The sequence below is a fragment of the Python bivittatus genome, unplaced genomic scaffold (assembly GCF_059951505.1).
Source record: "Python bivittatus isolate LINGU-HERP-01145 unplaced genomic scaffold, Pbiv_v1 ctg000700_np1212, whole genome shotgun sequence".
In the NCBI taxonomy this organism is placed as follows: domain Eukaryota; kingdom Metazoa; phylum Chordata; class Lepidosauria; order Squamata; family Pythonidae; genus Python; species Python bivittatus.
Window position 1 is genome coordinate 5189637 of NW_028277098.1, and position 13429 is coordinate 5203065.

Genomic DNA, 13429 nt, shown 5'->3' on the forward strand with positions numbered 1-13429 from the left:
TAGTGTTACAAATTAGAACTCAATGAGCAAAGTCTAAGGCAGACAAGTTAAGTTGCACCTGTTATTTTTCCAATCTAATTGAGAATTGCTATATATTCTATTTTTGGGGATCCACATGTTTTTAAAAATAATGACTTATTATTTTATTGAAAATACAGAGTAAGAATAAAGCTCAGCAATAGCAATTACAGGCAAGCCTTACTATGAACAATTGGATGTCATAGTTCAGATAAATATGTTCAATATAGGAGAAAAATAGGTAGCTATAATGCAGAAAACTCATCTCAGAACTATATAATTGAAATGGTTGGCTCAGTGTCCACCTTTCAGTCAAAATACTGCCAAACACTTTTCTAGGCACAGTTAATCTAATCCTCCATAATTTTTGCATTCATTCTTGTTACATTTCCCTTACTACAGTTACTGCATTCTTTCAATCATAAGACATGGATGTAGTCTTCAGACACATGTCAAACAACTCAAACAGTTATTTCATAATCAAACAACAACCATATTTTGATATTTCTCCAGTTCAACCATCTACTTGCAGCCTACCTTTTTTTTCAATATGCTCACAACATGCATGACTGTTTAAAATAAGATTTTCTCTTCACAATAACATTTTATAGCATTCATTTCTGTTCCATTCTGATATATCATTATCATTCCCCTGCAAATCTTTGGCATATTCCTTCCAGCATTCCCTTACTTCAGTAACAGTTCAGATCATTTCATTGTGTTTATTATTTGATTCTATTAACTCTGCTTGAGCATCCTTGTTTAGCTCAGTTGCAAGACAATGTTTATTTCCATCAAAATTCCTTTGCATTTTTTCTATCTCATTTAATCTTAGTCATTCTTTGTTCTCTTTGACTATATTCTTTGTAGCTATCTTTTTCTCTATAGACACATTATATAATAATTTGTATGATCTTGTATATTTTTTTCTCATCATTTTTTTGCAGCAATGATTCTCTTACATGCATTTTCCTTATCCACAGCCTGTTTCATGTCATCATTCCACCAACATCCTTTTCCATATTCCCATTAGCATAATTCTAGTGCTACATCTTGCACTCTGTACATTTTCACTTCATTCCCAGCAGCTTCCATATCATTTTTCCTTACATCTACTTTCCATTCATTTGTTGAGAGAGTAATCTATCTTCTAATACTTTTTTATACAGGTCTGATGCTTTCTGTTCTTGAAATCATTTTCCTTTTCATTCCAGTTTCTTTCACTCCTTTCATTTTCTTCCACGTCCATTTTCCCATGAGATCTACACCTGATATTATCCAAACCTAGTCTGTCTCACATTCAGGACTGCTTCATCACAAATTCTCTAAATCTTTCAATATAAACGAGCATTTTGAGTTATTCCTTTTCCATATTTATGTATAAATAGACTTTTTCTAAGAAGATCCTCATGAAATTATTATTATTTTTTTCAAACAGCCCTTTTTTCTAAGCAGATACCCATCAAACAATCACAATTTTTATTCATTTTTCTTGTATGCATCAAAATGGCCCAGTCACATTTTCTGTTCTCTTGCCTGATCCCAGCCAGCCACTATCCCTAAAAGACTATTTTCCCTCTCAATTGCATTCACTGAGAATGTTGCACAATTTCCCCCAAACCCATCTCTGCTTCTTCCGTAATTACCATTTATTGGAGTATAACCTGCAACCATCACCCTATGGATTCCTAGTTTTCATAGATACTCATAATCCATATGACATAAATTTGTACTTCTAGCCCTTTCATTCATAATTAAGCCTTTACTTTCATTTTCTGGCATGTATTCATCAACTGCACTCTTTAAGATCAGACCATCTTCATTCAGATGTATTGCAGCCTTCCCTTTTTTTCAGTGTTGGCATTGCTGGCTGCCAGCCAACAAGCTAGCAAGCTGGATGCCTGCCACAGTCCAGTGCAGGAACATAGAGACAGAACTTTTAGAAAAGAAGAATTGTTTTTATCAGTATCTTAAGATAGCCACGGTAAACCTAATCACAGGCCTGGCAAAAGTCAAGACCAAGAATCCAATAAAGAAGTGATGAAGACAGGAGACACAATGAAGTGGAATCCAGAGTTCTAAGTGTGGCAAGGTAAACATAACAGAGCAGAGGCTTGAGAAGTTGTTCTCAGCATTTGGTCCCAGGGAGTAGGGCTAATAAAACAGCTATGCTGAGCCTCCACCCAGTGCACAGATGCAGCAGTGTACCTCTCAGCATTGGTTCTTTTGTAGGCTTATTTCTCAGCACGTTTCTCGGATCTATGGAGTTCTGTTCTCTGTTATTGAACCTTTGTCACATGCCTCTGCTTAGGAGTGGGTGGCTGGACTTCAGACTGACAGGCTGTCAATGGGTGCAGGCAAAGTGTCCTAGAGGCTTGCTGGAACTGCTTTAACCATTGGCTCTACCACTATTGGAATCACCCATGCCAAGACTCCCTAGATGCCCCTGATTCTACTTCTTCTCCATTCTCCTCATCAGAGGACATATCCAGCAGGGCCATAACACCTTTCTTTTTAGTTCACAGGCACACAACGTATTTTTCTATCTTTCATTTCATTCATTAATGTATTGTTTACTCTTCATCATTCCAATTCTCACTTTTTCATATTCCATGGTTATCGCTAGGTGGACCCATAGATATTGATGTCTGTCACCCATCATGAAGTAGATTTTGGTTACATATAAAGAAAAAATCCCCAACAGTAAAACTTATAAATAACAAACCCGGTTTAAAAAATTATAACACTTCACAAAAAATAACCTAATCAAAACTGAGGGACAATGCTAACAACAATAATTAATAGCACTTATAGATCAGGAGGGATCTAATCCAATTTGTCTCCATTCTGAAGGCCTCTTGAAATAACCAAGGTTTTCTTATTGTTGGAAGTTTGGGCAAGGAGATTATCTTTGACTTCTAAGCCAGTAACTTTTGTTGTAGGAACCTGAAAGAAGCTATTAAAAGGATACTATTTACATGAACTTGAATAATGAGTTTGTTTATTCTTTCTTGGTATATAAGTGGTAGCTGCATTAAACAATGTGAAATTAGTTTCCTATTATCTTTCAATGTGACATAAAAACAACAACAATGCTTGGTGTACACTGGATCTTTGGAAAAGGTTCAATAAGGCTCAGTAACAATCTGCTGTTGGAATCTCACTCAACAGCTGGAATATGGTTTAAGTCTTGTCCTATTATTGCTGTCTTTTAGATACAAACCAAAAGGAATGTTAATATGACTCTGGATCAATCACTATATGTTAAAGATGCAGTTACTTTTCTTCTTAGCTAACTACATCTCCAGTATTAGGAATCTCTCAGGATACCAAGAACTGTGGATTTGGGGGAATGGGCTTCTCTAAAAGAATGATTATACAACTCTGGAAAGAGAAATATATACCTGATTTGCAGCAATGGACTATTGATAACTATTTGTTTGTCAACATATGAATTAGTCTTTTTTTCAACAAAGGAGCAGGGAAGACTTTTTTCAATATGATCGAAGTTTTGTACTTGTTCTAAGATAATTAATGGGCCTTCCCCACCTCTTTCTTATTGCTGTGCTTATCAGTGTTGAGGTTGGGTTGATCCTTTAATGCTTCGTATTAGCACTTTTCTTTTGTTGAATAGTTCAGCATAAGAAAATAAAGATTTATTTTATTTATTAATACATTTTAGATGGCATTTTTTCATGATTAAAAACAACCCCAAATGAAAACTAAGTAGGTAAGGCTTTATATATGAACAAAATTGCTTAATTTCAGAAAATTGTCTTTAAAATTGTAGTGCGTGAAGCTGTCAAATGGGGCCATGGAAACTGCTATGGAAAATTGCCTAAGAATCACATGTAAACCTCACAGAACTCTTAGAAGAAAAGACAGAAGCATTGGGGGGGGGGGGGAGGGAAGAGATAACAAAGCCAGCACCAGGTGGCTTGGTAGGAGAATGCGCGATTCACAATGGATACCCTTGGCTTCCCCTGGGATGAAGAGCTTTTTACCAATTCCATATGGTAAGGAGACTGCAAACCTTTTTTATCAGATAGAGACACAAGGGCCATAATTAATGCTTTCATAACCTTGAGGCAAGATGCCTTATGCATTAGGCATAGAGTTGCCATTTACAGTGCAACCCTCTGGAAGCCTGAGATGCTGGAGAATGTGGTGGCTCATCTTCTGACAAGGCTAAGATGCCAGGAATATATTATACTAACTCTGCAGCATCTGCTCTTCCCTCTCTCCAGTATTAAAGTCAGATGGATGGCTTTACAATAAAGCAACATGAAGCCAATGCTTCATGCCACTATTTTCATTGGGAACAAGACTTCCTTGGTTTTAGCCTATGTGCAAAATATTTTAAATATATTTTTAAAATACAATATAGATCACACATGGGATCATCTCAGGTTTTTTTGTTTTGTTTTGTGTTGTTTTTTTGCTTCAGGACTGAAAATATTTAGAATGGATTTTTGGATTTCATTTTAAACAATTAAAGGTATATTCTTATCCTTACTCCATTATTCTCCTGACATGTAGGTTCCACTGGGTGGATGTTTTATGGTGACTCACTCTGATCTGTTGGGAGAAAGTAGAGTATTAACTAAAGTTTCAGTAAATAAATGAAGCAAGTATGATTATAGTGCAAACCTAGTTGCTACTCTACTTTTAAGAATGAATCATAGTCCTTCGTGCCTTGGCAGCCTCCAGATTGAACTATTGTAATCTTCTTTACATGATTTGCCTCTAAAGACAGCTATCAATTCAACATTTTTAGGCTTCTTATTTTTAAGCTCTTTATAATCTAAAATCAGTATATTGTAAAGAAACCTGCGATCGTGTGAATTTATACCTAGCTTGGAGAGCAATCAGGATCCGGGAGCAGAGGATTCAATCAGGGAAGTATACACATTTTCTTCAGTTGAGGACAGCACTTAGGAGGCCTTGGCTGATATTGTAAGCTAAATACTTGGATGTAAGGTCACCTGGAATTCCAGAGTTGTTGGCTAGACTAAATGTCCAAAAGAAAGAAAAATAAAGAAAGAGAGAAACAAGGCAATGGCAACTGCTTTCTTAAAGCTGTCAAGAAAACATCATGGATACAGTCACTGCAAAGGATGCTCAGCTGGAGGGTATCTTTACTCTTTTATCTACATTCTGCAGGATCAGAACCAGACCACAGAGTAGAACTTGCAGTGGGAGTGAGAGATACAACTGGGGCAATATACTGGGAAGTAAAAGTAAGTTTCAAGTAACAAAATCAAAACAGCAGGCAAGTATTTCAGTCCAGTAGGTTGAAAGCTGCTCTTCCCAAGTAAAGGTAACAACAGTCTCTTCTTGAGTCATGTTTTTCAGTCAAATAAGGTGTCTCTTGTTGCTTCTCAAACTTGCATAATGTTGAAAGAGGAATCCTGCTGTGTCTGCTCCGGGTTTTCATGGAGAAGAAGATAGCAGGAGAGGAGAACAAGGAGACATGATCGCATGCTGTGACTCAGAACTCAGGTCAGTGAGTAGAGGCCAAAGCAAAATCCGGTCCTGTGATATCTTTGCACTCTGCATCTCCAACCTCTGATCTACCATTTCTGAACAGCACTGCCACTACTGAACGGAGGAAGAAATGGCTGAACGGTAGAAGAATGCCAGATTGCAGTATCAGATTTTGCAGGAGAAATAGCTTCCTTGGGAATCAGAACCACTAGCACCACTAAACTTGGTGAAGACAATTGTTAGGAGCTTTATGAGGTAGCTTCAGAGGCTGAGATGGTGGCCAAACAATGTTCTTTTCATGCCACGTTGAACCCCTACATTGGAACATGAGACTGTGAACTGTTTTACAACCTATCAACCTGGTATGGGTGGGGGAGGAAGGGATTTCTAGCGGGTTAAGGGCAGATCAGAACATCTCAGTGGTGATAGGTTGGGGGAGGCATGGTGGGAGACATGGGGCAGGCCACTCTAGGGGAGTGTGACCCCGGTGTCTTTTTCCAGTGCCACGTTCCAACCTCCTGGGCACTACCCCATGCCCCAGTCAGCAGGCCTTCAGAGGACTGGGCTTTCAACTGCTGCTGCTTAACACCAGGTCAGTCTGTGGCCACCTTCATTTGTGACCTGACCACGGTTGAGAGGGCTGAACTGGATGTATTACTGAGACCTGGCTGGGTCCAGAAGGGTGTGTGTGTGCCCCTTTTGCAAAGTGCCCAGCTGGGTTTTGGGTATGATATCATCCAAGAACCCAGGGCAGGGGTGGGGGAGTGGTGATTGTCATTTGGGAGTCCATAATGGCCTTCAGGGGTGCTGCTCCACAAGTTACTCGATGGGAGACCCTTCATTAAGTTGGGCTCTAGGGATCAGTTAGGATTGTTGCTACTGTACCAGCCTCCCTGCTGCATAGCAACCTCCCTGCCTGAGCTCCTTGACTCCATTTCTGGTTTGGCAGTAGAGTTCCCCAGACTTATGGTCCTTTACTGGATCACAACCACTTTTCTAGCCTGACCCTTTTTGTAACTGGTGCAGTACTTATTGGCTTTGAACTCACAGATATGCTTGAATAACTTACTGGCTCTAATGTCTCAGTGGATTTATTGGCTCTCAGTCTTGGCTAGCTCACTGTTCTTGGGCTTCCATTTCCTGTACAGCCACATAGCAGAACAAATCTTAAGATATGAGGGAGTTTCTGAGAAGGAATCATAGCTAAAGACCAGTGAACTTATCTTCCTTGAGTTTTTAAATTTCCATCTATGGAGTTTTTTGACATGGTGTTGCTTTGATGGCAGCTTTTTGAGACACTCAGAAAAAGAGTCTTCTGATTATCAGAGTCTAAGGACTCCTCTACTGATAGACGAGTGTCTCTATCTAGGTTCCAGGCTGTTACACCAAGACTATAAGAACCCTAAGCTCTGCTTGGAGTTCTATCTGTTTACATGAAATAATTGCCAGTCAAACTCCAACTTCAGACATTCTCCTCAGTCAGAGTAAGATTTTTTTTATTTAACCAAGTCCTTTGCAATGGCATTGGTAACATATACTGCCAATTGTTAGTCTCATTTTATCTTTTCACTGATTATGTGATTTTAGTATATATACACACTCACATACACATATATATTCTAAAAAACAGTATAAACTGGATGATATTAAGATTGTGATGACTGAAGCCTAGTAGACTTGCCAAAAGGCCAGAAAATGTTGGGTTCAAATACATACAGTGACACAAAGATTTTTAAAGATGAATATTCAGTTGAAACCAGAACTCTTCTTGCTGGGACTAATGGATAGACAATTAGAAAAGGGTTATGGAAATTAGTTTTTATATATGATAACTGCTGCGAGATTATTATATGCACAAAAATGGAAAGACTCTGAAATACCCACAATGGAGGAATGGATGGTGAAGATGACAGAATTAGCAGAGATGGCAAAATTGACTTGTCTGATTAGAGAAAGGACAATAACTACATTTATTAATGACTGGAAACCCCTTGTGGACTTCTTGCTGAAAGAAGAAAAAATGAACTTGAGATTTATGGGTGTGATGATTAGAAAGGGTAGACAATGGAAAGAAGGAAATTATGTTGTAACCTTAGAGAGAGGAGGTAAAATATAAATGTATTTGTATCTGCTATTAAGAAGACCAGAAGCTGCTTCTTAATCACTTTTTTCCCACTTTCCTTTTCCTTTCTTAATCTTCTCTCTTTCTTTGCTTTTTTTCCACTTGCTTATTACTTTCCTTACTTTTCTCTTTCAAAATTTGTATTGCTTTTATTGTTTTAAAAATTTCTTTAATAAAAATTATATATATAAAAAAGACTGTGATGATTGAAGTAAATCAAACCTTGCAAAATTGAAAAGTTATATCAATGTGAAATATGATTTCTAATATATGTGTGTGTGTGTGTGTGTGAACACAGAGTTGCTTCAATCGTACAGTTGGTGCTAAGTATGACCTTGATAAGAAGTTGTGAAGTGCGTTGAATTATTTTCTAGTATGAAAAAAAGTTTATATTTTGAACTTAATACTAAAGTCCCCACTGTATTATTATTTATTATTTATGAGTACTAAAAAAGGGGGAGGAGGCACAGAGAAAAAAGGAGGCTGCCTGAAAAGGTAGATGGGTGCTTAATCTCTAACTTCCCCCTTCTCTGTACTCCAACCAATTTACAGTGTTTATAAACATTTAAACCTCTTTAAAATGTAAATGTAAATGTCTGCATTCGCCTTGCTGCATGGTGTGTTGTATGTATGGAAGCCATATATACAAGCTCCACCCCTTTTGTATGGGCCTGGGATGTTATGACATGGATGCAAAAGAGGTGGAGCTGGCAGCACAATGGCGTGACGCTACTTTTTTCATTTCCCCAACCCTCTTCCCCCAAATTTTATTACTTATTTATTTAAAAGATGTATCCAGCTGTCCATCTTAAACAACTCTGGGCAGCTCAGAACAACAGCAAAACCAGTAACTATAAAACAACCATGAAACAATAAAACAGTAAAATGGTCAAACAAAAACCAAAACCCTGTGCTTAATCATCCCCTTAGGATGCCCCGCAGCAAGCTCCAATTTCCCTCATTCCATTCTTTCTATTCTATTCCATCCTATCCCAGCACCACAGTAAAAAGCCAGGTCTTGATGGCCTTCCGAAAGGCTGAAAGGGTGCGGGCTTGCTGAATCGCCAGAGGGAAGGTGTTCCATAAGGTAGAGGCAACCATGGAAAAGGTCTGCTTCTGAGGTCCCACTAGGGGGCAGGACTTCAGAGAAGGGATCTGGAGTGTGCCTACCCTATCTGATCTGGGACAAGCAGATATTCTTCAGGAGAGGTGGTCCCGCAATAACCAGGTCCTGTGCCATGTAAGGCTTTAAAGGTAATAACCAGCACCTTGAATTGCACCCGGGAGGAAACTGGGAGCCTGTACAGCTCATGCAATAGAGGTATAACATGGGCAAACATATGGACACCCAGTACCACTGCATTCTTGTAATTTCCAAGTGGTCTTCAAGGGCAGCTCCATGTAAAGTAGATTGCAGTAATCCAAACGGGAAGTGACTAAGGTGTGAATGACTGTGAGCAAGGCCTCCCAGTCCAGGAAAGGGCACAACTGGCACACAAGATGGATCTGTGCAAAGGCCTCCCTAGCTACAGCTGCAACCTGTTTATCAAGCAGGAGCCGTGAGTCCAGGATGACTCCCAAATTGTGCACCAGTTTGATCCAGGGGAATGCAACCCCATCCATCCAGAAACCCAGAGCCACTCCATCTTGCCAGGATTGAGCTGAAGTCAGTTCATCCCCATCCAGACCCTTACAGCCCCCAGGCCCTTAGACAGCACCGCAATAGCATCACTGCCTGGCCAGGGGTAGAGATGTATAGCTGGGTATCATCAGCGTACTGATGATACCACACCCCGAGCCGTCAGATGACCTCACCCAGGGGTTTCATGTAGATGTTGAAGAGGAGAGGGAAGAAACCCAAGCCCTGAGGCTTTTGAGCACCTCTATGTAAACTGCCTTGTGAGGGTTCTTTGCTTTCCAAGAACTGGACACACCACAGCGTAGCAAATCTGTTCAAAATGCTTTACTGCACCACACACAACTTCCCCAACAATAGACTATTGCTCTCCACCCCTCTAGGACTTGCAAGGTGATCTTGCCATGTAAATATGTCTTTAATACTCGGTCCTTTAATACTTAGTTCAAACAAAAGTCTATAAGTCTGTCAAGTGGCATGCAACCTTTGCCTCCATCCAAAAGTTCTTACTCTAGTTGAGATGAGGTGCTGCTTCAGTGTTGTTCTAGTTGCTACTGAGCTTCTGGCAAAGCTCCAAGCTCCAGGCAAGACTCCCACCAGGATATGCTGCTTACCATAACTTGTGGTCCTGGCAGTTGAACGATAGTCCTCTTGCTTGCTTATAATAGCTGCCAATCTTCAGAAGTCGCCTCTGCTTCCCTGTCTGTATGCCATTTGCTTATCATCTTTCTTCTTACACACCCACCCACCACTTCACTCTGTCTTAGCATTTGCTTTCTTAAGCTAAGAGCCTGGGTGGGGTGATGCTGCCTCTGGACATCAGCACATCCTTGAAAATGCCAGGGTATGGCTCAATTATCACAGGCATCTGGAATGTCAGCTTGGATCTTATGAGTAAAGTTTGAGTTAGGGAAATGGGGTGAGAAGCATTTCTGCCTGGCTGCAGCTACTTTTCCCAAGCACAGACAGCAACCCCAACTTCACTCCCCCACATGCCTTAAGCATGAATTTATTTTTCTTCATCCAGTCCATGAGTGGTAGTAAGAATTTGGTTTAGGACTGAGCTGCTTTCTTGGACTTCAATCCCAGAGAATTTTAACCACAGGTAGAAAGATATTGCTTGGATTACCACATTTGCCCATTGAAATACAAGTATAGTATCTAGTTTCTCAAAATCTGGCTGTTTTATCCCCGACATTCCTTCTGTGCAGCTCCTCAGTCATCAGAGCTAGCAGAAAAGGTAGACCTGGTCTCCATCAGCCATCAGATCTTTATCATTATTGCTGCTGTTATAGTTAAATGTGCAACCGGACACAAAGTATAACAAGAGCTTGGGCAGGGGGGTAGTATAGAATTTCTAGTAAAGCCAATTGATTTACACTGGGTAATTGAAACAAGAGGACTGATCAACAATCGGAAAGTCAAGAAATCTCCAGATTCTAAGGCACTTCTCCCAAACTCTTATGGAATCACTATCACTGCTACTCTCTGTTGAATGGTCTTTAATTTTCCCAAGAGAAGGCAAGGGCTGCAACTCAATAGTAAAGCTTCTGCTTCTCCTGAAGAAAGTCTCAGGTTTAGCATTCTCGGGCAAGGTTTGGAAAGACTCCCTACCTGGGTGTTTGAAACTCTGAAAAACTCTGAAAACTTTGAAAGACAATAGTGAGCTAGATAGACCAAGGTAGCTTTCTGTGATCCTATCTTCAGGACATGGGAACCTTTTTCTGATAAATCATGTTTATCAGAAACATGTGACAGTTGTAATACTTTCAAAAAGCTGGTATTGCCAGAAAAATCCCCAAAAAACAAAGAAAGAAACAACAATTCCAAAACATTCTTAGGACTATTGTCAAGGAATAACTTCCAGGGAAGAAATGGCAGACTGAAGATGGCTCTGTGAAAATGAATGAAGAGCCAGTGAGTAGAGGACTTGAGATCACTCACAAGTGCTCCAGACAGCTGCTCCTCACAAGGAGACTGCAAAATAGTGGTGTCCAGCAGGTTTAGAGCTCTGGGAGATGAAGGAATAACCAACTTGCTCAAACTGTAGTCAGCACCTTTGAAAGGACACTAAGTTCGCATCCTTCCTTTTCTAAGCACTTTTGGAAATGGCTTAACTGCTTTTCAGCTATTAGAAACCTTTGGATTGACAAGTTTGACAGCATCAGATGAGTTTCCTTCAATCCTTAGCGAAAGAAAGTTTTAACTACACGTTTAAGAACTTAAAAAATGTTTTTGGAATAAACAGCAAAAAAAGTGATTAAAACTTTGATTTTAGAAAGTTACAAATGGACTAAGGGTCCAGATAAATTAGAAATAAGATTTTGAAATTAATCATAAAGTATTCTTCCCATGGGAAAATGCTTTTGTTTTGAATTTTAAAAAAAAGGTTTTAAAAATTGGACACTAGAGGGAACTAGAGGGAACTAAAGATTATAGTTAAAGGAGAAGAACACTCCAATTCAACTTACAGTTACAGAATGAAGCTAAATATTTTAACACTGGACATATTGAAGGATATTTTTTGAATAATGGACCCAGAAATTAATTTTAATAGTATCTGCCTCTATAGATAGACTATGTCTAAAAAATGTTACTGGAGAGGAACAAGTTTCTACCTGACAAGATCAAGACTGAGTTGAAGGTGGATTTAAAAGGCTACAAGAATGACATGGAAAAAGATGTTACACTGGACATACAAAAGAAATCAGCTGATGTCTTAATAATTAAAAGGGATATACAAACAACAAACCAAGAGAGTGACCTGGATAATTTTCCTATATTGATTTACAAAAGAGGCTTGTTAAAGTTTTGAAGAATGTTATGAGAAAGGACAAAGAAAAAATGAAAATAAATCAAGGTCTATGACACTATTTGAAGGAACTAAAGATTGATATTGTTAGAAGTAAAAGGAAGGAATATAAAGTTGGTTAATTTGATCAAGGTTAAAATAGATATGTTATCTCTGGTAACCCTTAATGGACTTTTGCTGACAGCAGGACTGAAATTATGATGCTTTATAGATTTGTTTGTAGATAAGAGATGGGATATGGGAAAAAGAGATAATTTGTTGTATTTTGAGAGAAGGTGATAAGTTACTAAAATTGTTTATACTTGTGATGAAGGTGGGAAGTCACTTTCTTTTTCTTTTTCTTTACTATATTCTTATTTTTTCTTTTTTTCCTGTTTCTCTTTCTCTTTTTCCCTTTTTTCTTTCTTTTCTGCAGCTTCTACTCTTTATTCTTCTTTTTTTTAGTTTGTATTAGTTTTTACTGTTGTAATTAGAATCTTTAATAAAATTACTATATAAAAAAAGGACAATTGTCAAGGAATAGAACATAAGCAACAAAGCTAGCAAACAACAACAACAAAAAATGGCTAGGCATGTTGTTGTGGACAACATTATGTGTGCAAATTACTTTCACCTCTCATATTCCTGCAAATGTCCATGATTATTTTCTGAACTTGGAGATCAGGGTTCTGGTGTTCTGTTGGATTCAACCCTGAACTTAGGTTAAATTGATGTACAGCAGGGCATTTGCTGAGCTAAATTAATATGACAGCTGTGCCTCTTCTTGTAAACATTAAAGCTGGCCATGGAGGCATATTCCTTGTTTTTTATCCTGTTCGGACTACCATAACAAGTTGTTCCTCAGGACTGCCTGTGAAAAGAATCCAGAAATCTACCTGGACCAGAATGCTATGGCTAGACTATGGAGTACATCTCATTATAGGGAGTGTGTGCCTTTGAGTTAAAACAGTCTGTTGCTTAACGCAATTCAAAATGTGATGTGTGTGTGTGTGAGAGAGAACACTTTTCAACAGCATCCCTCTCCCTTTTTTGGAAATCATGCTGTTTACACATTATTGTCCTTCTGCTGGGCCATTTTTAATCAGATAGACCTTCAGAATTTAAGCTGGTTTGGGCAAAATACTGGTACATCAGGTTGATTTGATGATGTGCTTTTTCAGTTTACCCAATCTTGATGAATAATGTTGGAAGCCCTAAATATCATTTCAAGGGTACCTCGACACTGGGTATTCAGTGATGATTCCAAAGTTGAATAGCTGACTGACTTCATAAACTGATGCTGTTCCAAAACTTTACATTAGTTCCTTAATTCCACAGCCTGCTAACCTAAAATCTCTGTAGGAGGTATTAATCC